Source organism: Tympanuchus pallidicinctus, unplaced genomic scaffold (assembly GCF_026119805.1).
Source record: "Tympanuchus pallidicinctus isolate F22 unplaced genomic scaffold, pur_lepc_1.0 scaffold3, whole genome shotgun sequence".
In the NCBI taxonomy this organism is placed as follows: domain Eukaryota; kingdom Metazoa; phylum Chordata; class Aves; order Galliformes; family Phasianidae; genus Tympanuchus; species Tympanuchus pallidicinctus.
In genome coordinates this window covers 52,635,876-52,663,620 of record NW_026294747.1, presented here as the reverse complement: position 1 = coordinate 52,663,620, position 27,745 = coordinate 52,635,876, and the positions used below count along the sequence as shown (strand labels likewise).

Below are 27,745 nucleotides of genomic sequence, written 5' to 3'. Positions count from 1 at the left end.
GCAAACGGATCATTAAATGTTCTATCGCAAAATTGAAGCCTGGTGTGTTTTGCCCACTGATCATCGTGTGCATTGAAATGTATAAAAAGCCTTGCATGAATCCATCAACCAGTTTTGGGGGCTTCCTCCATTTTCCAGGGAAAGCAGGTGCGAGGGAGAGACAGAGGGAGGCAGCTTTGGAGCCTCGGCGGAGCAGATGAGTCAGTGCAGATAGCGCGCTGACCGCCGTACGGCTGTCGCTGACTCCTGCCCCAGCCACGGTCTGCTCGAACATTGCCTCTTGAAGGTATGGTTAGCAAAATCCCGAAAGGAATTTCTCCACCTACTTCTTCTGCCTCTGCTCACTTTGCACACAACTACAGAATAGGAAGGATCGTAGAAGGCAATGGCAAGTAGCTATTAGATTGCCTAGGCAATGCGTGCCAGGGCAGGAGCACAGCCGATGTGCTGCACTCTGCTGCCTGCCTCCAGCATCCCATCCTTCCCATACTTAGGCCCTGGTCCAGAAAGTTGTGCTGAGGTCACACAACCCCTGCTTAGAGCTGAAGAGCTCTGCTTCACCAAGAGCTGCTGCAGGAGCAGCGGTTCTAGTCCTAGAGCCAGGAGTGCTGCTGCTGCCAGCTGAGATCTGGTTCTGCTTTCATTTTAACAAATGCAGACAGGAGCATCTCCACTACAGTGGGTGGAACGATGCTGCTGCTGAGCTCTGCCTCATACAGGGAAACCTGGCTTTGGTGGCTGGTGGGTGGACAGCACCTTCATGCCACCCAGATGAGCCACAGACGTTGAAAATATCTGTGTACAGGCAATACCACGCATCTGATCTCTCTGTACAGCATTGCTGGGGCTTCTGCTCACCTGTTTCCTCTGTTCCACACAATTTGAATTCTTGTACTCAATTCCCATCCTTGTTTTGAAATCTCCCATGCTTAGACACACGCCTTTTTATTTACACATCAACCCCTTTCTTGTTGACCCTTTCTCCTAAATGTCTCCATCATGTCCAATACTCTGGGCTTTACCCAGTTTCATCTACTACATCTACAAAAAGCCCAATGCCCCATGTGCACAGATCAGCAAACACAGCAAAAGCACAGCCAGCACACACTGCACAGCTCATGTCCATCTGGAAAAGAGCTGACCCTTTGAATGCGAACCTACAGGACAGGGTTATTTTACTTCAGGGAGTACTAAATATTTCCAAAACAGTTCTTCTCCACAGCATGTATTTCCCACAAATTTATGAAAGAAGAATCATCACCTTGGACTCAGGGGGCTCCTAGAAGAAGTGTAGGTCAGACACTGAGCTCTGATCATCTGCCCCAATGGCCTGAGCCATTCAAGCATGTGAACCAACCAACAGTGATCTCCAAAGCCAGCAATGTTTGGTTTCCAGTATCTCACCACCTATGGGTATATTGCTGAAATAGAGGCTCAAACAGGTGCCAGAGGGAGAGGTCTGAGGCATGCTGGCTGCAGGAGAATTTGCCCCTTCTGTACCTTCACCATTCAGATGAAATCTGAGCTCAGAGCTTATGGTAGATGCGGCCAGAAGATGTGTCTGGATTCCTTCATTGTTTTTTGGGACTGCAGACTACACAAAGGAGGAAATACCTCTGCATGTAGAGTATTTAACAGCTGATGATAGCCAAGTTAACAGCTAGTAATAGCAAGAAAGAATAATTGTGAGGGGAAAAAGAGGTGGGCAGAGGGATTACATTATAATTTCTTTCCTTTTTCTCCATCTTTTGTTTTGTTCCCTTTTCAAAATTTGAATTGGTTTGACAGACAGGAAATCAATACAACCTTGACAGAAGTTGTTACTTTGGTATAAAAATAAAAACTGATGGAAAATATTGACAAAAATTCAGAGCCAAAGTACTTGCTGGTATCTGACTTGGCACCAGTGAGAATTCTTCATTCTCTGCTGTGTTGCACAGGTAAGTCTTGACAACCTGACCTAGAGGTTATGGAGCTCCCATCCCTTACTATCTTTGGCAGTGCAAAAGCAAAGGGATGCAGAACTTGCATGAAGATACAGCATTCAGACAGATGTGGATAGCTGAGGCAAGCACCCAGGAATCAGGAAGAATCCAGGCTTCCTGTGTGCTGTACATCTAGGATGCACTCCGGATGGTTCTCAGTGAATGCAATGCTCAGTATTTCTCCTTCACACTTCTCATTCAACATGGCCCTGTGCCATACTGCCGGGACCCCAGCCAAACTCCACTCAAGTATGGAGGAATTAATTTCTTCATGGTGCTCTTCACTAATCTCCTGGTGCTTGGTAGGCATCAGTGAACTTCTGCCTTTTTCCTTGTCATAAAGGGATCAGACAGGAAACTGGGGCACAGTGAGATTAAGGTCAGAATCATCTGGTAATTGTGAGTGTCCAACTTGAGATATCCAAGAGCAAAGGAGTCCCACTTTGTTAGAAGATTATGAGTCCAGCGCCCACTGAATTCATAGAATTGTTTGAGCTGGAGAAACATTTAAAGTACTCCAAATGCCTGTTTCTCACAGGTTTGTGGAAATAGCCAGAGAATAAAACAGTGCAAGAAAACAGGTTTGAGAATCTTCTGTAGTTTCATGGAAAATCCCTGTATCAGATTTAAGCATTACTGAACTTACTTGTAGCATGAGGCTTCTTATACATCTTGCTTTATTTCTTCATACCTTTTGATTTCACTAACACACGCCCCAAAAAATTGTAACAGGCTAAAGACAGATGATGCAAGCAAGTGGGCATGAGGCATGTATGCGCTCACATACAAAATATTACTTGGAATGTAACCAAAAACTGTCACAGTAAATAGACACTGGGGCAGAAGAGGCCATCAGATAGGTATTGCCTCATTTTGGAGTACTTGTCTGAGAAGCTCTATTTTTGCCCAGGGAGCTATGGGTGCCCCATCCCTGGAGGTGCCCAAGGCCCTGGACGTGGCCATGGGCAGGTTGAGCTGGTGGGGGGCAACCAGCCCACAGCAGAGGGTTGGGACTGGATGATCTTTAAGGTGTCTTCCAACCAAAGCCATTCTATGGTTCTATAATGCTATGATTTTACCATAGGCTTCCCTTAAACCAGAATCTGATCCTTGAGGGGAGTAAGAGAAAAAAACAGCACTGTAAAATGGTCTCATTTTATGAATGATGTTTTTCACATTCCTTCACCCGCAAAGTCTGTGCTTCAGTTACCATCAGTCCAACTGTGCCATCACAAGCAGCCCCCAAAACTTCTAAAGTGAGCCCATGTAACACTTATAACTTCATGTTCAAACTTTTTAAGTCCATTATCTCAACACCAGGGAGAGGCTGCAGGGTCCGAACTGAAACTCCTGTGGGCTTCGAGGAAGCTTCCTTCCTTTCAAGGGCACAGAGTTCTTATTTCTAATCCTGCAAGGAAGACTTTGCAGATGCTGCAGCACATTTGAGGCCAGAGAATAAGATGCTGTGAGAAGAGCGAAAGTTTTCCACATCTTTGAGACTTTTAGGGTACAGAAGATGGCAATCTCAAATTCCTGCTTGGAAAAGAGAGGAAGAAAGAGTCCTCTGAGTTAACCTAGAAAAAGAAAACCAAACAACAAAACCAACAGTAAGATCAAGTATCATAGGACAGCAGCTTGCAGCTGATCAATAAGTGAGGTGGGAGACAACAGTAGGTAGGATGCAGTCACATATGTCAGAGGTATAAATGGTTCTGTAGGTATTTACCTTCTAGATTCCTTCCTGAGAAAAAAAGTGAGTGAAGCCAATTACTTTTGGTCTGACATTACAGAGTGAATAATTACAGAATACAGAATAATTACAGAAAACAAACAAAAAAAACACAACAGATTTCCTCCTCGTGGAGGAAATGTTTGGGTTTGTTTTTTTTTTTTAAAGGGGAAAATATTCCTTTCCACAAATGAGTAATGCCTGAAAGAACAGCCAGGTGAAGATAGATTTACAGAGAATTCCTGTGCTCCAAAACAAACAAACAAACAAACAAACAAAAAACAAACAAACAAACCACCCAACATTTTGGGTTATTTCAGCCAACAGCTGAATCATCAAAAGTAAGGATTCCAGATGGAAAACAATTCACAGTTGTATCTTTGAAGAGATGCTTTGCATTCAAAGTAGTTCAAAACAGCATCCAGATATAAAAACACCTCACAGAAGGGTTTGGACTACTTGAACTGGCAATAAATCCCAGTCACAGTATTGGCTGGATACTCAAAAAATAGTATCCTAAGAGCAGAAATGGAGATTTGGGGGAGGCAATACTGTGTGAAAGTATAACAGAGGCCCACCAAAACCATAATATTCTCCTTTGAGATCCAATTTCACCAACAGGGAACTGAGGTGCTAATAAATGAATAGGTGCAAACACGCCATACTTTTCCTTACCCACAGTCTCCCATTAGGAACAGGAGGAAAGCAAGCACCCTGCTGGATGATGGAGCCATTGCCTACATCAGAGATGGTTTTCAGGCTTCCTGCAGACTCAGACATGAATTACTTCATAGATTATCATCTAACAGGCTTTATTTGTGGACTCCCAGGGGAAAAAACTTTTCTTTTTTAAAGGTAAATCTGGAATTCTATATAATCTTGTGACTTCATGTCTGATATGGGGTCTTGTTTGGTTGAGTCACCAAAAGTTATTCCCACCTTCATTACCTCATCTCTCTATAAGGCTCACATCACATCCTGGAGCCTCATCCAAAATGGGCAAGAGCTCCATAAAAGCTTTCTTCAAAGCTACCCCAGCACTGTTTTCGTCCCCTCCTACTGTTACAGGATGCCTCTGGATCTTAAAGGCTATACACTAGAGAAGTACACTGAAAAAAAAGACGACTTTTTGGCAGCTGAAATATCAACATGAATGGATGGTATTAAATTGTCCTGAAAATTATACACTTCAATGGAAATGATTTAATCACAGCTTAGCTTTTACTTCTAATTTGGCTGTATAAGTTGAGCATTTTGTATGTTTTGGGTAAAGAGTTCCAATAACAATGATGCAGTTAAGAGCAATGGGTTTTTCAATTTTAAACTGCTTTTCTTACAATTGCTTTAAAAAAAAAATCATCTTTGAGAAGAAAATTACTTAGAATGGGACTTAACTCAGCCATGAATTTTTGTAGCAATTGTCATTAGAATTCAGCAGGGGGTAGGGGTAAATTTTGAATTTAAGCATGCTTGCTAGGATTTGTATTGCTGGAAAGCCAGAAACTTTCAGCAATTAAGGTGCTGACGTCTATGTATGTGTGCCTGTATGTTAAACTAGTCAAAAGATAGGCAAAAAAAAGTATTCTGTCTGAACTTTCTATCTATAAGAGAGCAATTGTGAAAAATATTAACAAAAATAACATCAGTGCAGAGCCAACAATCAGATCCAGATCATCTTCTTACCACCAGTCAGATGCCTCATGTTCCTGCCCCAAAGGTGTTTTCAGACAGAGAAGGATGACACCAGATGCATGCCTGCTTCAAACCTTTCTCTTCACAGAGACCAGTTTGACATAGAAACGTTCACTTCAGCCTATAAATAGCAACACCAATTACCCATGGATGCACCACGTAGCAGAGGAGCTGATAACCCATGCCATTCCAGAAGGCAGCTGAACATTGCTCTGCCATGTATGTTAGTCCTCAAATTATGTCTTACTGCAGTAAGGGGGGGGAAAAGCACTAATTAGCGAGTCCCTTTTCCTATCTCTTACGGCAAAATATCTGCAAGCTCACAACTTATATTCCCCAGTAAACACCTAATTCAGCTCAATGCTTTCGCACCAGTGCAGTCTCGCATTGAGCCTTGTGCTAACACAGCTTATGCACAGTTCAACTGTCCTGGTTCAGGGTGTGTCTCCTTTTCCTTCTTCACATTAATTCCATGCAAGCTTCCATATTGATTTTCAGAGAAGCAGAAAGAAGTCCTTAAGCTGGTATGTTTATAATATTGACTCTTCAGAAAAGTTTGGGGGAAAAAAAAAAAGCTTATTGTGGAATTAGTTTATTATGCAATTGCCTCTTTTTAGCACGGTTAATCTCAACCCATCAACTCACTGGCACAGTTTTCTCACATTACATTTGATTAGGGTTTGGGTTTGCTGCTGGCTCTGCAGAAAGTGTAACAGTATCTGCTGACATACAAACTTTTCGTAACAAGCAACAACTGCTACTCCAGCACTTCATTGGAAAGCAGGAACATCTTAGATGACTAATTGATTAGTATGGAAAAGATGTCCCCAGTTTGCTGGGCTATTGGGTACATAGAATAACAGAACTCTTCACTAACACAAGCAAGTCCAACAGATGTGTAAAATGCAGTTCAAGCCGAGTTAAGTCTAAGGACACTGAACTCTTCTTTACAGGAAAGAAGGATGTTCTAAGGCATTTACCAAGCAACTTTCAAAGAAAATCTTTCCAGATGATCTGGTTACTTTCCTTAAGACTACAAACATGTCAAGTAAGCAGTGTGGATGCAGCACTGACAGGCACATCTGTGAGCCATGCACAAGTATGCCTCCCACAACATGCTCAGCAATGCAGAGCTGTCTTCCAGGATCCAACAAGCAAGCAGGCAGAAGTCAGAAATCCCAAGCAGCAACAAATTGGACAAGCAAGCATTTGTGCCTGGCTCCTAAATGCCTCCAGCCAGTGGGGATGGAGAATGTACTATGACCTCTTCCAATTCATCCTCTTATGCAGGAAACCCAAATGGAAAAAAGTTCTTCTGCAACAGGATAGACTTTTCCCCCCCTTACACAGTGGACATGTATCAGCTTCATTCAGAAAAGGGTCAGGTTGGCTATCAGGAAGAGGTTCTTCTCCAAAGGGTGGTGGACAAGGAATAGGCTCCCCAGAGCATTGGACATGGTCCCAAGCTTCCAGAAGTCAAGAAGCATCTGGACAACACTCATACATACAGTCTGATTGTTGGGTGGCCCTCTGTGGAGCTAGGATTTGGATTCGGTGATCTTTGTGGATGCCTACCAACATAGGATATTTTTGATTTTATCAAGTGGTGCCTCAGCTGGGAGAGCAGCACAGCCTTCCCTCCAAAGATCACTTGAAGTAGCAAATGTGAGCAACCTGGGCACTTCAGCAATGCCACCACTACACATTTCCCCCTAAAGATAGGACAGATTTGGGTTGGGCAATGTGCAGAAGTCACTGACTGTATTGACTTAGCATTCGGGAGATTACATGGGAAGTACCCATCTGTCCTGACTTCAGGTACCGTCTTCAGATCGCCCTTCTCATCAACTGGTTCGTGAAGTTGTATCTGTTTGTCTCAAGGAAAAATATGATGCTTCATCAACTCACTTCATAAGCTCCTACCTCTGCTCCTGGACTGGCTGTGTGCAGTTGTGTCCCTCTCACCTTTGTTCTTGCTAGGTAAAAAATGAGAAAGAAAAAAAAAAGAACCAGACTCTTCTTGCTTTTTCTATTATGATAGGCCTATTAAGAGGCTCAGGGGAAGGAAGATGCTGTGTGGCACTGATCCAATTAGAATCTTTCTTATCTGACTGTGGGGGACCAGAATTGCTCACAGCATCCCAGATACACCAGCAAGCAAAAGCACTGCTGCTGCTGTAGGTTGCTCATTTGTTTACTTCACTTCAAAAAAAATCATAACTGCTACTTCACTATGGAGGAAATTAAAGCTATTAGGTTATTTGAAACCCATTTTAAAGGAAGGCAGGTAATGAAATCAACTTCTCAAAACTTACAGCATTGGCAGATTTTTAGCCAACAGTTCATTTGGACGTATCTTTATGAAAGCAGTTCTCAGCATTAACATTTTCAAATCCAGCCTGATTTAACTCTAGACAGTAGAAAGCACTTCACTTAAAGGTGTACGTAACCATCTGAGCATGGCAGCAGCACAGAGAAGGCTGCAGTTTTTAAAGTGTGAAGAGGGAAAAGCTTCTTCTTTAATCTGTGCCATAAACATCAAAAACCACATCTCCCTCAAAACGTATATGAAGTGAACCACGTACAGGAGTGGTTGTAGCCATCATAATTATCTCTGTAATAAATACTACTTTCATTTCCAGAGACCACAGTTCACATTCACACTGTGGCTCCTCACTACAGTCCTTTGCATTCAGTAACCCAATAACTTGAACAAAGTTTTCTTCCATAATGAAGAGCAGCAGCTAATTCTAATGCTCCATCTGACTCCTGTCAGAAAAATGTAATTGCTGCCTAACATTAATTCCTGCTTAAAAGACTGGAAATCATCAGTACAAATCAATTTACACCAGAAACACTTAGATTTTTCAAGTGGTTTTTGAGCTACACGCCACACAGAAATCATCTGGATCTTTAATTACATCAGTCGTATTCATTTTCATCTCAAGATAAACACAAGCTAGACAAAGGAAATAGAAGAGACTTATGCATTTTCTAATTGTAAATCTTCTGGAAAAACAGGGCCTAATCCTACTTATTTACAGGATGAAGGATTCCAGTCTTGCTGCTTTCAATCAAGCAAGGTAAAGACTTCTCTCTGCTCCAAGTCGAAATACACATTTAATCAGCATAAACCTAATGCCCCCTGTTGGTTATATGTTGCTAAATACACAGCGTATGCACATAGGGATTCCTCGGTCTCCTACTGCCAACAAAGGCATTTTACAGAACATTTTAATCTTACATGGACCCATGGATTGTACTTCAGGTTTACCTGGAGGCATTTGTCACCTCCTCCATGAGGAAGTAGCCACATCCCAGTGCATGGGAATCTTTCCAGTCTGCGCACAGGAATGGTCTGTAATAACTTGTCCTGAGGCACAGAACTACACATGGCAGCCTGCAGCCATAAAGCCTGGAGCCTCAGGCCTTAGGAAAGCCAAAATATGAGTTTGGGATCAGGTATTTAAAGCTTTCTGTAACATATTTTGATAGTTCCTGAGGAGAAACACAGTGAGAATGAACGGCTTCTTCAACTGGCCAACTTGTCTGTAGTCCCTGCATCCTAAATGTGGAATTATTAGAAGAAAATAAAAAAAAAAAATAAAATAAAATAAAAAAAAAAGGCTTCATCAGAAAGGTGGCCCAGGGCTGGTTATCAGCAAATGCCAGCCTCTTCCTGGACACACATCTGGTTTCCATGGTGCAAAAGGCTGAAATGCCCAGAGCCTGAGTGACTTCATGCATTACGCTGTAGCTTCACAGCACAGCCAACAGCAGGAGGCAAAAAATCCCATTTTGTTCCCTTACCTTCGTTTCTGGAGCAGTTGCCCCCCACTGGGGAGACAGTCCTAATCCTGATGCCATTGGCATGCTTCTGACCTGAGGACAGAGGCAAGACTGAGAGGAACAAGAACTGTTGATGATAAGACAATGTTAAAATGCAAGGGAGTAGCAGGAGGCACCAGGAAACACCCAGCTCAGCTCATGCCAGTTGTAAGTATCTGCAGGCCTCTGCATCAAGCCCCTGACACCTGTGAGCCCCTCAATGCCCCCCAGCCTCAGTGTCACTGCCATCTGAGACCAGAGGTACCAACACTCCCCTGACTGTGGAAAGTCCTTGGAGCTGTCTCTCCACACCTCCACAATGGCTGTCTTCATAGTGACATGGAGATGCTCTCCATGGGCATCAATCCCCTCAAGTAGAACCCACCCATCAGCCATGCTGCAATGGGGACAAGCTGCTGCTGCAGCACTGTGAAAACCAGTCCTATTTACATGTTATTTACTATTATTTCCACAGTTGGCCAAATAAAAGATTGAGCTAGTGTTGATTCAGTCACCTGGCACTCATCCTACCTGGATCAGAGGGGCAGCTGGTTGCACCCTTGGAGCAAATGTTGGTGAGCAGAGCCTCCAAGCACTATCCTTGAGCCACCTCAGCCCTCTACCGAGTTTGGCCAAAATGAAGTTGGAACTCCAAATCTCTTCATTCTCTGATCTCTGAAAGACAAGCTGTGCCAGAACTGCAGTACACCACAGGGTTCCTCAATAGTACATGAAGAAAGATGGCATGGCTGAAATTCAGGATCTACAACATGGGCAGCTAGGAAGCAAAACTTACGCATTTATTTGAATGATAAAATTATTAAGTTTGGAAAAGAGCACTAAGATCATGTAGTCCAACCATACTCAAATCTGGCAGTCTCATTGCAGATACTACTTTGAAACACCCAGTAATTCCTTCATCAAAAGTAAATGTAGTTTTCTCTCAGCCCTCAAGTTAAAGCATCCTGTATTAGATGATTCTTCAGACATTCATTAATGAATCATTAATTAGCTAACAGTATTCCTTTGCTGTCTGTTTGATACACAGGTGTCTCTGCTGAGCTATTTGTGAACCAGTATTATTTTTGGATAGAATAAAAAACCATGAAATAACATTTTATAGAGCACAAATATCACCAAATCTCTTTCTTGTGTTCCTGCTTCATGTCATTTTAAAACAAATTCAAGGAATTTCATCAGGAGTAGGAGAGGAGACACTGAGAAAAGCATCTGGATGTAAGAGAGTTGCGTAATTCAGTGTGACTTTATTCTGCACTGAGGAACATAATGTTAATCCTTGTACGTAGTCCTTTGTGAGCCCTAAGACTGTGAAGAAAAGAAGAGTAAAGCTTTCAAAATAATGCAAGGTCATATCGCTAACAAATTCCAACAAGTTCTGCCTTTTAGACTGAAGGGAGAGAAGGAGAATCGAACCAAACAAAAGCTTAAAAAGCACATGATACTCTACAAACCTATGTAACTGCTCAAGAAAACTGAAAGAAAGAGCAAAGAAACACCTGAAAAGCAGCACATGAGGCAAGACAACAGTAGAAAAACTTATGTAGTCCTTAATGACATTAAGTGAAATGCAGAATGCTCAAAGTTAGCTTGGATCGCTCTCTGCTCAATCTGAATTTCAAGCTCTGCTGTACAAATGTCTTTGTCTCAACGCACGGTTTTTAAGTCCTGCAGGAGTGACTGCCTGGATGCTTTTGCTTTGAAGCCCTCTAAATCCTCCCTGTCATCACTGTTTCACATCAAAATATGTATTCTCCATTGCAGGACCCAACAAAGATCTTCAGTTTTCCCACCCACACGCTCTTACTCACGTTGTTTTTCCTTAGTCTCTTAGTCTCCAAGAACATGCAGATTTAACAGAGACATCTTTAAAAAAAAAAAAAAAAAAAAAAAAAAAAAAAGCTTTCCTTACAGATATTGTTGCCTCCTGCTGGCAGATTTTTGCCAACAAGATCAAAAACTATATGATCAGAACGATGTATGCAGGAAAGCAAAACTGTCTGCCTCATAAACCATTCTCTTGTCCTGGTTACATCAGTTCCTAACATTTGTTCCCAAGATTTCAGCTGCCTTCCAGCTGACTCCAGAACCCAGTCCTGTAGACTGTGCAAAAGACAGCAAATGTAGGTGTTGGTTGACACCACCAAGCTCTGCTGCCTCCCTGAGCCCTTGAACCATCCTGGCTGCCACAGGATAAGTTTGCCTCCACTCTCCTTTTGCTGTCCTTCACCTCCCTTCCAATCTAAGCTGTTCATCACTTAAATTCCTTTCTTCTTAGGCATAAATCCTCCACCTGCCTCTTCTGGTGGAGAATTTAGGATCACCTGTGACCCTGAGCTCAGTCCTTGATCTCAATCCTCTTCATTTGTCAAGAGCTAAAATTTCACCCTAACTCACGTAATATGAACAATTCCCCCATGCCTTAGTCTTCTCATGTGAGCTATCACATCCCTTTCTCTTGTTGAAGAAATCCATGTTTGGAAAATGAAAAAAAAGCTCCGGAGTCAGCTGAGCCCTTCAACATTAGAGGTAACACACACACTCCAAACAAAGGTTTTTCTCCTAAGACCAGCTTATTTTCCTTTTCTGATATCACTTCTCTCTCTCTCATCTTATTACTGGAAGCTTCACACTGACTGATAGATATGTAAATAACATTTGCATCTTTATTAACATGTAGTATAATAAAAGCACTACAACTTTGAAGTCAGTAACACATACAGGGAGGAAACTGGTTTCTTGCTCAGTCAACTCTGGACACGCAGCCAGAACAGCCAGTTAGCATTTAGGTGAGGGAAGTCTTTACTCTGAGATATGGTTTGAATCAACAATGAAATACTTTACCTGCCCTAGCAACAGCTTCAAAGTGTAATAACAATTTTTATGAAAGGATGTCTTCTCAACTAAATTAGATAGGACTGGAGGAAATGGCCACAAGTTGCAACAGATTGGACATTAGGATATACTCCAAAAAAGTGGTCAGAAACTGGAATGTGCTTCCCAGAGAGGTGGTGGAGTCGCAGACCCTGGAGGCGTTCAAAAAACAGTTAGATGTTGTAATGAGGGACATGGCTTAGTGGGAAATATTGGTGGTGGGTAGACGGTTGGACTGGATGATCTTAGAGGTCTTCTCCAACCTTGGTGGTTCTATGATTCTCCTGCCAATTCCTTACAGGTAATGAGGCATCATAGACTGCCTTTTAAGAAATAGCACAATGAATGCAAACCAATACTGGAGAATCGGCAGGTCATTTATATTTTTATATTCCTGTAAACAGATAATTCTATTTACAGACTGTTTTTTAATGTCTTTGTTTGTTTTTACATAGCTGTTCTCTGACTTCTTTTTGTCTCAGTTTTTTGTTTTTTTTTTTAAATCTCTTGCAAGTGGATAGAGAAACTCAATGAATTCTGAAAATTGCTCTATAATTAAATGAAATTGTACACTCACCTGAGGATATGTTGCTTTTCCAAAGGAGGAAGCGTTTCTCTCTTTCATGTTGTATGCAATGAGTAATACTGATTGCCAATTACACAAAGATTTCAGGCAAAGCATAATATGGTTTAGAAATGTAAATACATCACAGTGATTCATGAGCTGGCATAATCAGATCAGTGAAGAGACACATCAGTGAGGAGCAGCCTTAAAAGAGATTAGAGCATCTTTAACCACAGTATAAGCAGGTGCACCTCCAGTTGCTCCACTGCCTTCACTTGTAAGGCTGAATTTCACCTACAGCTGAAAAGTAGAGTGACCTCTGCTTTAAACGTGGCAATTTTACTAATCCCACCCTCTGAACTCTAAACAGAGACTCAATGTAAAAATTAATAGCTGCAATTCTGATTCCTCGCAGCTTCTCCTCTCTTTGCCTTTGCTCCACCTTCCACCTACTAACTCTTTTCCTCTCTCATACCCTGCAGCTCCAAGTCATCTTTATGTTTTGAAGCCTTGCTCATAGTAATAACCTCTATCATTTCCTTTGCACTTAGCATCAGATAATGACATTATCCCATCCTAGCTATGATGGGCTCCCAGCTCTGAGGGAGATTGTCACACTGCTTCACAATCTGGTTCTCTATGACATCCATGCTCATTCACTTGTCTTCTATGCTCTCTTTGCCTTCTGTAATCCTGAAAATGCTTATGTGCTACTGACAGGCTCTGCCAGGCATCCAATGCAGCACTCCCACGTTCACCTTTCCCAGAAGCCAAGAGGCAAGGTCTAATGCAGTTATTTCCTACTGAAGGAGGACCAGCTACAAAATGTGTTCCTCAGCCTCCAAACATCTACTTTTCCACTGGCCTATCTCCACAAAGGTCCCCACATGCCTCTCACACGGCTCCAAAAGTTTCCCATTTTGCCTTGTTTCTCTTATCTCCTCATTAAGAAAATAACCTCTTCTCTTCATTTTCCTAAAACCTTTTTCAGCCCCATAAATCTCCCTAAGCAATACAGGAGCTGACCTTTATGCACAGGAGCAAAACATCACCCCAAGCTGTAGCATTGCAAATCAACTTCCATTTCCTTGCCAGCATTCACATACAACCTGCTGTCCTCTTGGAAATGAAATGACCCAACTGCCTCCAGCACTTAAATCTATCCAGCAGCTCTTGGTAGAAATTATTTGAGCTGCTCTGTTTTGTATCCTTCTAAGGTTTCTTAAGCTGCTGCCCAGCTCTGATTAACTTGTCAGGCCCCCAGATTTTCTGTATTACTCCCTATTCCCTTGTTAACGCAGCTTACTTGCTGTTGTTAGCTTTTCACAGCTGCTTTGCATTGAGGAGACATTTTCACTAGGTTCATAGGGATACCTAAAGCTTTTTCCTTCATCTAGGGGGCCGCACATAACTCAGAACCTACAGGCAAGGGTGATGCTGCTCTACATTGATTTTCAATCTCCTCCGGGTTTCTTAGCTAGGAGTCTCTCAAAGGGCAGATTTTATGAAAGTAATATGAACCTGGACCACGTAAATTTGGCCAGAAACCCACCAAGCTCCAAGACATATGATGTCTTCCACATTCCTGCAAGACATCTCCTGTTTCTGACTGCTTTCCAGGAGCAGCATATCAACAATAGCACACAATTCTGCCTAGGCTGTTGAAAGCAGAGGCTGAGTACTGCTTTCTGCTGAGAAGATGTCTATAATGGAACATAGAAGATCTTAATAAAAATAGAAAAAACAGTGAATTTGTTTGGAGAATGCTGGTGTAAAATAAGAGGAGCATTATTCATGTCCTTCTGGAATTCTTCAAACCTGTTGTAACTAACTCAAGTCACTTATTACAGCAACACATCTGCTTAGGTTTCATTTTTTAAAGGTTTTTTGATTAAGTGGAGGTTTTTTTCAAAATTTTTGATATTTTTTTCATTTGCTCTCTGGTTTTTGACTTGAAATTGCTGTGAAATTTAGAAGAGAAACAACAGTCTATAGCTTTATCTAGACTTCTTGGATTAGCTGGATGTTTTCCAGTTAAACTAACACAAGCCAACATACAAATACACCACTCAAGTACCACTGACATAAATAGGTCTAATTCAAATAGCATCACATAAGGATGGGAGCCTATATGTGCAGTGAAACAGGATTATTTAGCCCTCTCTGGAGAGATCTTTTATTTCCTAACCCATAGCTGTGTACTTCTTTAGCCAGATGAAACCCTGTGTGGCATTACATGTGGAGGTGCTGTTTGTGTTGCTATCACTGTACCAAAGTGACTTGGTTGTACCAAGCTGAAGTAGCACAGACCGTGCCTGTTTGGCCAGGGGCACAACACTGGCTCTTACTGTATGATGCTTTCCAAGACATGTCACCAGATGACCCCGTGTAAGTGCTGCAGTGGCCTGAACCATTTCATTAGACTTTCCACTGGACTGCTGCCACCATGTACTTCTTCCCACTTACCTGGTCTGAGGGCCATGCGTGACAGAATGGCACTTGAGGCCAATGAGAAGGGAAGCAGGGATGTTTCTCATTCCCTAACAGAGGTGAAAATTGACTGTCTGGGCAGCTTGATTAAACCAGGTATATTAAAGCAACTTCTTCATCTCTTGCAAGGGATTTCATCAGGAGAAAGGCAAAGCAAAGTCCTATGAGGTCATAGGACTAGAACCAACCACAAAAGGTTCACTGCTCTGTTTGCTATTTAATGAAATGTGTGAGTTGGTATTAGTCTTTTAAAGGGATTTTCATAAGGTTTTATGAGATGTCCTTTCAATTTGTAATGGTTACTTATAAAATGTGACAGTTTCCAATTGGGAGACAGCAGGAGACAAGAGCGAAGCTCCCAATTGCTCTGCCTCTTTTCATTTCAATGCATCCTGTTCTTTTTGCATTTCACACACAACCTTTGGCATACAGATTACCATATCAACAAGCTAGAGAGGCAGTCTTATTTTCTGTTATAATGTGGATCCAGTGCAGCTCCACACATCAGAGTTTTGGCTGCTGAGAAAAGGTGTCAGAAGCAGCAAAGCCATTGTATTTTTATGACATGAAAAAGGAATATGAGGACAAAAAAAGAGATACTACCTCAGATGAAAGACCAAGTGTTCTGTTTCCATAGCTGGCCAAGAACATATATACAAAAACAGAGCAGATATGTGTAGATATCATCCAGGTTACCCTCCAAAGCTGTGATACTTTGCACTTCAGAAGCTTCCTAAAGAAGAGATTTCTTTGCACTTAATGCCCTTTCTCAGGTTCTTTTTCCATGACTTTGTTTAGTTGGCTTTTGAACCCTGAGTGAAATATCTAAACTGAAATCTTTATTTGTTTGCAATAGCTAATCTAAGGGTAGCAGCCAACTTCAAGACTGATTCAAAGAAAAGAAAAAGTATAATAAATCTCATTCTTGATGCTCGTGGCTTCCACTAAAACAAAACAAAAATGATCCATGCCAAACAACAGGCAAAGAGCTAACTGATATATATACAAATAATAACATGGAAATAACAGTTCTCTTTTCTATACCCCCTACTGGCAAGTTCCTATAGTAGTCCCTGAGCTTAATGGCAAAAAAATAATATTTTTTAAAAAAAAAACCTCTTGCCATAGTTGGGCAATAGATTTCCTAGCTCACAAAAGCCACTTGGTCCAAAGAAAGATAATTCATGCCTGAGAATATCTCCTAATTGTTTTCCCCTGCCTGAAAACAAGATCAAGAAATCTGTATGGGGAGTATTTTCTCTTGGCCAGTACTTAACTACAGTTAACTACAGCATATTTCTATAGGAACATCACTGTTTTTTATAGATATGTTGGTGCTGTCGTGAGCTTTTCTCATTATTGCTTCCAAAAGCTCATGGCCAGAGCCAACTGCTTTCCTGTGTGAGTGTTCACAGCTAGATGTAGACAGCCACCATTGTATGGTATGGGATACATCTTTTTCAATCTGCACACTGTTTACTTTCACAAATGCAAGACTTCTGAAAGGATAAACAACTGGTTTCCCTCTTTTGCAGCTGCGTAACTCCAAACCTTTGCACAGATGCATCCTTTACGTCTTCTTTCAAATGAACTGGCAAACCTTGAAGGGAAACGATGCTTTTGGTATTTCTGAATCATAATGAAATAATTCTTTTATACATATGCGGCCTTCTGATGACTTTAAAGATCACTGTGGTTCACTCTTTGATCATACACACAGTGCAGACATAAACTGAGGTAAGGGTTTTCACGTCAACTCCACATCAGGATAGAAGCCACCAGAAGGGCCAGCTGAGCCCTGGGCCCTGTTTTTGGAGAACAAAAGTAAGACCTTACACATTGTATTATATTATATTCATTGTATTATAGTCATTATATCTTAATACATGAAGGATTATAGACTCATTTTTTACCCTTAGCTCTCTGGAACCTCTGTTTCATAAAGAATCCAGCTGGGAACATACTGTTTTAATGAGGTTATTTTTCTTCATATTGTAATCACGTTATATTTATATTCAATGCTTTCTTTAAGCTCTCTAGTGTTAGTCACAGTGTCATTGCTTGGAAGACACTAGGTTGTTTGTCCTGCTTTTGAAGCAAGACACGTTGAGAGATTTGTGTCTTCTTTTGTGCTAAAAACTGTTGCCAACTGACTACTGCTGCCTTTGCTGCAGAACCCTTGCACAGAATTTCATAGAATGATTAAGGTTGCAAAAGACCACTGAGATCACCCAGTCCAACCCCAGCCCATCCCCACTGTGCCCTCTAATCATGTCCCTCAGTGCCACATCTCCACATTTCTTGAACATCCCCAGGGATGTTCACTCCACTACCACCCTGACCAGCCTCTTCAAATGCCTCACCGCTCTTTCTGAGAAGAAATTTCAGCAAGAAGGAATTGCCATAGGACTTCCATGGCCTTAAATTCACTCTCTTTTCCTTTTTTTTTTTTTTTTGGTCTTGCTTTCGTTTCCTTCTGGTTTCTGAACAATTCCCGCAGAGGGAAATGCAGTCAAACGGTGAACACTCCCAAAAATATCCAGCAGGTCATTTCTGCAAATAACTGCTTGATGTACGATGGGAAGAAGTTGCTTCCCCAATGAGTTAAACACTCATTTTTCTATAAGATCTTATCACTACCTTTAAGCATGATCCTGAGCCTCATAATCCACCTGTGACAAGGCAGAAAGCTGATCGTTCAGCTCGCTTATTGCAGCAAAGATTCCAGTTGTGGAAACATTTAGGCCCCTTTACCTGGCAACAGCAGCAGGGAGAGGTCTGGCACAGCCACGAGGTTCATCTTCTCACCAAGTTCTTTATTTGTTCAGCAGTAACATCTTGAAATTCTTTAGGAAGTAAGCCTTGACTAGCTAAAAGGACTGTCAACACAGCCTGGGGAGGGACAGATTCTCAGGCTGTGTTATGGTTCATCTGTAGTCTTCTTGGTAATTTTCCATAGCCTTGCCTGGGGTTGTTCCACCCAGAATTTCTTCTTTTCCTATGTCTGTGGCACACAGTTTTCCTGCATGTCCCTCTATAGCCTTCAACCCACCCAGAGGGGTGAGGAGTCAGCAGGACAACATCTGGTACTCTGAAGGTCCAATGAGTAATACTTAAAGTCAAGCTGCCCCAAGGCCCACAGCCAGAGAGAACCTTTGGGGACATGGCTGATATCCCATTACAGCATTTCCATGGGTCAGGAAGGCCAGAAATTGTGATTGCTACTAGCTATGGCATGGAAATAGGATCTGGACTTCATCAGGAGATTAATAAGATATCCAGAAACAGTGGGATTTAGGAATTATTCAGTTAATTTGGTGCTATTCTCCAAAACAATCTCTGCAATTTTTGTGTCTAAAATCTTTCTACCACATAACCTCACCTGAGCCCAACAATTAAGGTATAAGTTACAGCGACTGCCTAATTAATACACACAACTGAACTTGAAAACAGAGTGTAATCAACACTGCAGTAAAAGAGATTCGTTTTGAAAACATTACCCATACAGACATAATTCTATTTCAGGATCTTCAAAAAGAGTCAAGAGGAAAAAAATCACGAATGTATGTCACAGGATATAAAACAAAAAAAACAAAAAAGCCCAACCAAAACAAACCAACCAAGCAAAAAGAGTGACCAAGCCAAACAAAAAGGAAAAAAAAAAAATCCAGCATATTTCATCTGAACAGTCTCTTGGGCTCAGAGTGTTGCAACTTCATCATCTTACTAAGGTAATTACTAGGTGTTTTTTTTTCAATGTTTTCCCACACACCAGCCTGGAGTAGTCTGTGCAGTTTTACACAAATTCCCAGTTGGCGTAAGACAGTTTGATCTCCAGTAACTCCGCTTGTGTTAATGGAGGATTTGGCCCAAGGTGTTAAAATATTTACTGCAGTGAGAGTCACAGATCTAGTATAATTATGTTTTATCCACTGATCAAACCTCTTACTGTTCCCAGTGCCTTAATTACAGAACTTGGATTTCTTCCAGGAAGAGAAAAACACCATAGACAGATGGGCAAAAAAAAAAAAAGAGAGGAAAAAAAAAAAAGAATAATTTAACATTTCCCCAGAGAAAAGACAGAGAAGAAATCATTTAACAATAACCTGAATTAAGTAATGATTAAGATGTTCAGCAGTCACTGTTCAAGAACAAAATCAGACGCACTTGCAATGGCCATGAGCCATGGACCTATGTACAGGGTGGGTGCTGCTCGGTGAAGTTCCTTCAGCCATGTTCCAACAACCCTCCTTAATGGGATTTTGACTCTCCTCACATGCATTTTTCAAAAGCGTGGTACAATGCACCGTTGGGAAATTTCTCTTGTTTTTCCACCTGAGGTTTTAATTTTTGGCCATTACAACTCAGGTTTTGAAAGCTCTGTGACCTCTTCATGCTGTTCTGCCCCACCATAGCAATTTATTGGTCTCCATGCAATCATTTGTGCCATTTTTCAGCTGAGGTTAGAAATTAAAGTAACACACAAGTCATTCACATTAGTCAACAATACTTCCTAATATTACAAAGGGTCATGCAGTGCTTTCCTGTAAACTGATGTCAGAAAGGCAAAAAGGCATTCAGGAATTTTGCAAAGGAAAGTTTCCACTAAACCCTTCTTTTGTGGGAAAGGTGTTTGGGGTCCATGAACAAGAGAATCAGGAAATCTGTTGAAAGCCCTTTCCTGGATGTGTGTAATACACACCCACAGTTCTAGGTGCTGGAGAAGTGCTTGAATGATGAAAAATACTGTGTTCTTGAAAGGCTACATGAGAGCTTTCCCTATCCCACTGAACACCCGAGAAAGCCTTGAAGAAGGAAAACGAGGGCATGCTGCTCTGCAGTCTCATCTTTTCTGCTCACCGCCCCCCTTCCCATGGGAACTATCTTTCCAAACTCAGTAAGCTGAAAGGAAGTTCACCTTCAATCCTACCAAGACCCCAGGCATCAGCCAAGAATATTAAGTGCACGTAGAAAACAGGGGCTGAGAGCAGAAAATCCCAGTGCATAATCATCATTGGACAGACAGTGTCAAGAGTTTAGATCATTTGTAGGAACTGTCGGGAGACTTGCCAAATAACATGCAAAGCAGCAGTTTCACTGCTAAGGTGATAGTTTCCTTCAGTGCAAAGCAGTTAACAAAATCTGGGCCCCATCCTCACACAGCACCCAGAACTGCCTCTTCCTGACTTAATTTGGGCTCTCATTTTGCTGCTCCTGGTGCACAGTACAAAACTGTATATCACACTTTTTGAAACAGTAGAGGAAACTGCCTGCCCTGGTCATCACAAGTGACAAGACAACCACAATTCAAACTCAGATATTCTGAGGATGTTGTATTAGAGGCAGTTTTGTTCAGAAAATCAGAGTTAATGTTAAAACCATCTGGAACTTTAAAATGAACATAGATTTACCAGCTACATTGTTGGAGGTTTTACAATATTCCTCTACACTAGGTGCAAAACAATTCACCTGCATTATTAGTTTTTGGTAGTTGTATTATGAAACCACTCCTGAGCCTTAGCTGTGAACAGCAACCACCAGAAGCAAGGCTCTGTCCAAATAACATAGATAATTATCTTCTGATCTGTTTTTGTCATTTATGTAATTTGAGCCAAATTCATCTCAGTGAACACAAAAGAAGCCAGTGAAACAGCACCCAGTACTGGGTCAGTATAGTCTTCTCCCTCGAGCCTTCAGCCAATATCCATTATTTTTTTTAGATGTATTTCTCATTTCCTCTTTTCAAACACATTCTGTCTCAGACACCACCCTGTCAGCATTTGAATGTATCCTATTTTAATTTTTATCCTATCTGGCACTGCCTCTTAGTCTTCAAGAGATACCAAACAAACTCGAGCATTTTTAGCCCCAGAAAGGAGCCCTGGGAGCAGCCTGATGGATTTCCATCTGTGGCCAAGGACTAGATTGCAGCTTTAATGTATACACAAAGCAGTGGATGAATTTTTTTCTGGGCTTACCCTTCAGTCACCTCTCCACGATCCAATGTGTGTTTTCATTTTCCAGCTGCTCTCCATCCATTTATGTTTGACACACCAGAATGCAGATTGGTTATTCTGGAGGACTTGTCTTTCTAGTGACCCAACAGTCAAATCTTACTCCGCCACCTCAGCCACCAAGCTGCCTTCTGTCCCACCAAACTCTCTTTTAGCATCTCCAGCACTTTCTACTCTTGGCTGCAGTCACTCTTCAATAGCAGACACTTGACTGAGAGCTCTCAGGAATGGAAGTATGGAAAGTGGACTATGTGGTCATGACATTTCTCTGCCAACTTAATTTCTGCTGACGAATACTGAAGGAATGAAGAAGAGATCTGCTTTAAATAATTGAGATATTTGACTTGGGAATATGATGAAGCTGCTTTAGTACTGAGGAGAAAAAAATAATTCTTGTTTTTAAATGCTTTGTTCTGTACCATGGAAAAGCACTGCAGAAATGCAGTGTGTAAAGGAAGATAATTACTGCCAGAGAAAGTGACCAAAATCTCATGGTATGAAGGAAAGGAGGAGACAATGTCTAATTAAAGTGTTGATCCCACAAGCAATTATCTGTGTTCTCACTTCCAGCAACTCAGTCATCCCTTTGTTTCTTCAACATGCTGATTTGTCCTGTGTGCCCATGCAAAGGACCTAGATGTCATAGCAAGGGGTGAGGTGTGAGCCACAGTTCTGCACTGTAAGAAGAGGAACATTCTTCTGCAAGTCAACAACAACTGCAATGCCATCACAATGCCTGCTCAGCTTTAAATAAGTGAATATTTCATGCGATGTTACATATCAGGATGTTAGATCTGAAATTAACTACCTTGGGAATGACGGAATCTCCTGGAACTTTAATGTTCTAAGCTGTGAGAAACAATCACTGTAAACATCGATGCACTTGGATTTAAACATTGTGTCCCATAAACACAAAGACAGAAAAAGGGAAAATTATATCATTATATAATTATTTACCGTATTATTAATACAATTATTAATGATCCAGGTATCTTCTGGACTTTCCTCTTGCTTTGTTGTCTCATGCTCTGAATAATAAAAGAAGGATATAGTTATCAGCAGCAAGAAAAGTAAAGTTTTCTTGCGGAATATTTGTGCCTTATATAGCTTATTGAACAAGTTTATAGAAGTGGTGTGTCCCAGTATCTAATCCCCCAAAACAAGTCAATAACACAATGTCAGAGAAAAAATAGAAATTTCTTCCCAATAAGCTGCTTGGGAAGATGATTCATCTTTTATTAAACTATGGGCTTCTTTCCTAGTTTTGAACATGGGGGATTAATGTGGATACGAGTGAAGCTGCATGCTATACATATATTCAGGCAATCACAAGCATGCTGGAAAAGTTAAATTCAGGAGGTGGAAAGGTGGAGGTGAAGAGTTGTGCACTAAATATCAGAACACCAAAATACCAGAAGCAAAACTCCCAAACTATTTGATACACTCATTTCCCATCACTGTTGTTTTCTTGACTAGTCCTCACAGTGACTCAGAATTGTTGTCATAATGCAATATCATCTTGCTTCTTCTTGATGTGAAATCACTTGTGCTGCATACCAGAAGGGTAAAGAGAGTACCTCACCAGTTTTAAGGTGGAAAATGGGAATCTGGGGAACCATGAAACTGTCAGTCTGGAAAGAGACTAGAGCAAATTATTAAACAATCCTTTTATAAACAGCAGGAGGAAAGTAAAGAGATTTAAAAAAGCCAGAATGCATGCATCAGGAACACACTGTACCAAATCCAAACTCATTTCCCTCTCTGGCAATATCACTGAGAAAGGAGGAGGGGTGAAAGTTGGATATCTTGACTTCAGTCATGACAAGCTGGGAAAACCTGGTTTCCATGGGTACCTGCCCACAAAAGCACATCCCAACAGTTTGTCCTCAAACTGACAGCATATTGCTTTGGGGATCCTGAAGGGTCCATTGTGCTCAGTTGTGCTCGCTGTTTTCATTACTCATGTTAATGACAGAAAGTAAAACTCCAGGAGCAAGCAGATGACCTCAAGCAAGAAGGCTGTATTTGACTGTTACTAAGACCTTATTTAGCAATCTTTATTTAAGTTGAAGTGCTGAAACAGGCTGCCCAGAGAGGTTGTGAATGCCCCATCCCAGGAGATGCCCAAGGCTGTGTTCCATGAGACCCTAGGCAGCTTGATCTGGTGGTTGGCAACCCTGCCCATGGCAGGGTGGTTGGAACTAGATGATCTTGAAGGTCTTCACCAACCTAAGCCATTCTATGAATCTGTGATTTAAGATCTTAAGTGAGACAGTGTGTTCACAGCTCCATCCCATATTATTTATTTCAAAGAAGTCAGCAACAAAACAAACTGAAATGTGTATGACTGTATGTTTAGAGAAAGCAAGGACAGCTTGTAACACTGACAAGCAAGCTCTGTTTTCCTGTTATTTATTGTGCAAAGGTATTGATAAGGAGATGGAGGGAAGATACACATCTCTCTCCATCTGTTTTATTGTACCAGTGTAAGATAGAGTATGAAAGGTCTCTATAGAGTAGAGAAAATAATAATTAGGTTTGAAAGAAGGAAGAAATTTAACTTGTACTTCTTGCACACCAGAATCATCCCACTGTACCTTGCAGAAAGACAGTTGCACATAGGGATCCAATGCCATACTTCTTTCTCCTCTTCACTTGATCTATACGACAATTTGATCCCTTCCCATGGTGCCACATGGATTTCAGATTCCCTTTCTAGTTTAGGGTTTTATTAAAAATAAACTCTGTCAGATAGATGCAGATGTCCACTGGAAAAACTCACAGCAATGGGAACCCATTTTCTACCAGGGGAAACATCCATCTGCTCTCCAGCATGAAACCCAGAGCAGTTCAAATCACAGTTAAAAGGATTTATTAGATCAGCTTCTTGCTTGGTTGGTTTATCTGGAGAAATATAAGGAATCTCAGAGGACATGAGTCATCCCTTATTCCCTGAATTGGGTGTACAGGAGGGGAATGCTCATCTGCAAGGGAGCAGGTACCTGGGGTGTTTGGTGGAGCTGGCTGATATCACAGGATGCAGGATAGCGGAGCCCCCTGCACAAATCTCTGCCTGAATTGCTGGTCTCTCCTGAGCCATCCTGCCCCAGGCAAAGTAGCTCCTTTTGGCTCATGTCAGTCACAGAATCATAGAATCATAGAATGGCTTGGGTTGGAAGGGACCTCAAGGATCATGAAGCTCCAACCCCCTACCACAGGCAAGGCCACCAACCTCTACTGGCATTCAAGGCTCTTTTTCAAGGGGAAAAAACAAACAAAACAAAACAACAGCCATAAGCTACAGGGATTTCCTATAAGAGTCTTCCATTAAATTCCTTTACTGGAGGAAACAGCAACAGCATGACATGGGTCCCCTGTTCCTGTCTGCATGCAGAACAGCAGGATACAGTCTAAAAGAGGGAAGGGCAACCCAGAATTCCTGCAGATAACAAGCCTCAGCCAGCACTTCTGATGCAAGTAAAGTCTTTAATTGTTATATTTTGTCTTTGATTTTCCAAGCATTGTTCACGGAAAGATAAATATCATTATCCTCATTTCAAAGTTATAAAATAATAATGCTTAAATGGAAAATATGATGAGCTCTAGCCCTGAGGCTGAGCCATACATCAGCAGCCTGAGGCACTGCTGGGGCTGCAGGCACACTTGGCTGCTCTGTTCATATGTCTCATAGAATCATTGAGGCTGGAAAAGACTTCTAAGGTCACCCCATCCAACCTCCAGTCCACCCACACTATGCCCACTGACCACATCCCTCACTGCCACGTCTCCATGGTTCTTGAACAATTTCCATTGTGCTCCAGACCCGCACCAGCTTTGTTGCCCTTCTCTGGAAATGCTCCAGAGAACTCAATGCCTTTCTCGTAGCGAGGGGCTCAAAACTGAACACAGCCCTCGAGGTGTGGCCTTGCTCTAGAAAGGGAGTAGTAAATGAAGCACTGCCTTCCCCAGAAAGACCATTCCCCATGTAACAGCCATGTGAGCTCTGTACGAATAGTCAAGCAGAAAGTAGTGGAATGTCTCATGTGAAGCTGTTTTGCTCCATGCATGCTCTGTCAATGTTACCAATAACACCTTTGAGCACCAGCATGGGAATAATTCGCACAATTCTATTTGCTTTCACAGTTTAATCTCTTTGCTTCTTTATTCAAATTTAGAAAAGTACCAGCTTTGCTTAACAGACATATGCATTTTAATTCTATATTCTTCTCCCCTCGCTCAACTCTGCACACTTTGCAGAAGGGATTACCCACCACTAGGCCAAACATTCGAGCAATGAAGACATTTCTGTCCCAGTCACATATAAAATTTGTTCTCACTCACTGCAAAACCCACAACAGGTAGATTATGGAGTAAAGAAACATGAGCATCCACCACTCCATCATTTCTTACAACCTTTTCCTAGCATCAGTTCAGCTTCTTACACTCTTCATGTTTTAATGAGTCTATTAGGAACAAAGGGATCCTGCAGAATTCCTCCTGTCTGCTTTCACCTCGGCTGGACACAAAAAGAAAGATCAATAATCTCTTCCCAGTACTGGCATGGAAAAAAAGCAAGATGCATCCCTCGCGGTGCTGGTAATCCCCTGCTTTAGGCCATCGCTCTATTAAAAATCTCCCAATGACCACTAGGTGGGGAGAGACGCTTATTGTCTGCATTTTAAGCAGAATTTTTCCTCTCCCAGCTGCAGATCGATGCAGAGGGGGTAAACTGTAAACTGGGTGTGACAGAGACAAAGAGGTCCTTCACAGTGAGCTGCACGTTCCAATTGAGATCTGTGGATTTTCCAAGCTCTGTTGCAATCCCTGAGATATCGAAATTTAGATTCGTTGATGGTGCAGGAGTGAGTTTAATATCACACATGGGGAATGTAAGGCCAAAGGAGTTTTAGGGGTAAGTTCCTTACTGACAGATTTATTTGTCAGAGGGGTTTGTGCTCTTGTTATTTTCTTTGTTACTTCTAAAAAAGATTTGGGTTTGCAGCTTGAGATTTCCAGGAGAGAAGGATCAAATGGAAAAGAGAAGGATCTAGGAAAACCAAATAACAGCCTTTCAATACCTATAGGGGAGCTGCAGGGAAGGGGTTTGACTCATTATTAGGGTCTGTTTTGATAGGACAAGGGAAAATGGTTTCAAACAGAAAGTAGGGAGATTTAAATGGGGTATAAGGAAGAATTTTTTTCAGTGTGAGTGGTGAGGCACTGGCACGGGCTGCCCAGAGACGTGGTAGATGCCCCTGCAGACACCCAAGGTCAGGCTGGATCGGGCTCTGAGCACCTGATGGAGCTGTGGGTGTCCCTGTGCATTGCAGGGGAATTGGACCAGATGGCCTTTAAGAGTCCCTTCCTAGTCTAACAATTCTATGATTCTGTATGAATCATATCCCACTAGCTGGCAAGAATTTGGACCTTTATTTCTCCATGTTACCGTTACAGTTTACCACAAGCCCCAGCAACATTAGTTCTAGAAAGCTATATGGGCAACATCAGGCTTTAAATTTTCCAGTGAAGGCAGATACATGAGCAGTAATCTGCTGGATGTTACATAAAGCCACAGCAAGTCTATCACTCAGAGCTGCTGTTCTTCAGCTAGGTCAGGTCTGGCTCTACCACACAGACGTGACTTCAGCATAGACGTATCCTCAAAAACCCCAACTCCTGGTGTTTACTATAGAGACAGAACCAGAAGTTCTCCTTTTCACTTGCAGCCTTAGCTGAGAATTACAGCAGCACCCACAAACAACTGTGGTGGCTATAAAAACCATCTCAGCCTCTTTGTCACCTTTCAGTAACAAATACCTTGAAAGTGCTTGGCATCTGTCACTGCAAATTTCTCACTTCATGCCTAGTAGTAAACAGCATCATCCTTCAAATGAGATGAGAAGGTTGCCATGGAGCTCCTGGATCATTTTGATCAAGGGAAAGTTAATGTTTCAAGTGTAATGTTTTGACGAGGATTTTCTGTGTGGTCTTTTCTTTTTTTTTTTCTTCTTTTTTTAATCTCTGCATTCCCTGATAGAGGGATCATTACCTATGACCAAATAAGAGATGTATTTGGCAGCTACAGCCTTCATCTGCCAAGTTCAGTGCAATGTACTTCCAAGAAGAACATCTGGCTCTGTAATTTTGTTCCTTGGCAATGCAGCTGTTGTTTGCACGGCTGACTACCCCTCTCTGCCTGCAGCTGTGAAGCAGCATTGGTGCATGCTTAGCACACTGCAGCTTCATAGTGTCTGGATGTTCTTTGCCCTTTCCTATATCACAGACTTACCTGCACCTAAAAATTACTTTCACTTTGCAAATGAGTGCAAGATGCAGCCTCTCAAATTACACCTCGCTGCATATGGAAGCAACCAGAAACATAGCTGGTGTTGGGTCTTGCAGCACAAGTCTTATGTGGGGCAGCTGAGGGAACTGGGATTGTTTAGTCTGCAGAAGAGGAGGATGAATAGGAGCATAAGCTGTTCACCTGCTCACTAGAATTAGCAGTAGGTGTTGGTGCATAAGCTGGAGACAACTGCAAACTACAGCC

General features: G+C 41.8%; 1 long non-coding RNA gene across 3 annotated transcripts; it reads right to left on the bottom strand.

Annotated features, from left to right (window-relative positions):
- Positions 1 to 1,533: 1,533 nt before the first annotated feature.
- Positions 1,534 to 25,861, bottom strand: LOC128086343 (uncharacterized). 3 transcript variants are annotated; one of them, XR_008209335.1, is made up of 5 exons: positions 12,704 to 25,861; positions 9,766 to 9,909; positions 9,217 to 9,322; positions 7,330 to 7,382; positions 1,534 to 3,559 (listed from the first exon to the last, which is right to left on the bottom strand). It is a non-coding gene; the product is annotated as an uncharacterized LOC128086343 (long non-coding RNA). The 3 variants fall into 3 exon arrangements; XR_008209336.1 differs by having other exon boundaries at positions 9,217 to 9,288; XR_008209334.1 differs by lacking the exon at positions 7,330 to 7,382.
- Between the last annotated feature and the right edge of the window lie 1,884 nt (positions 25,862 to 27,745).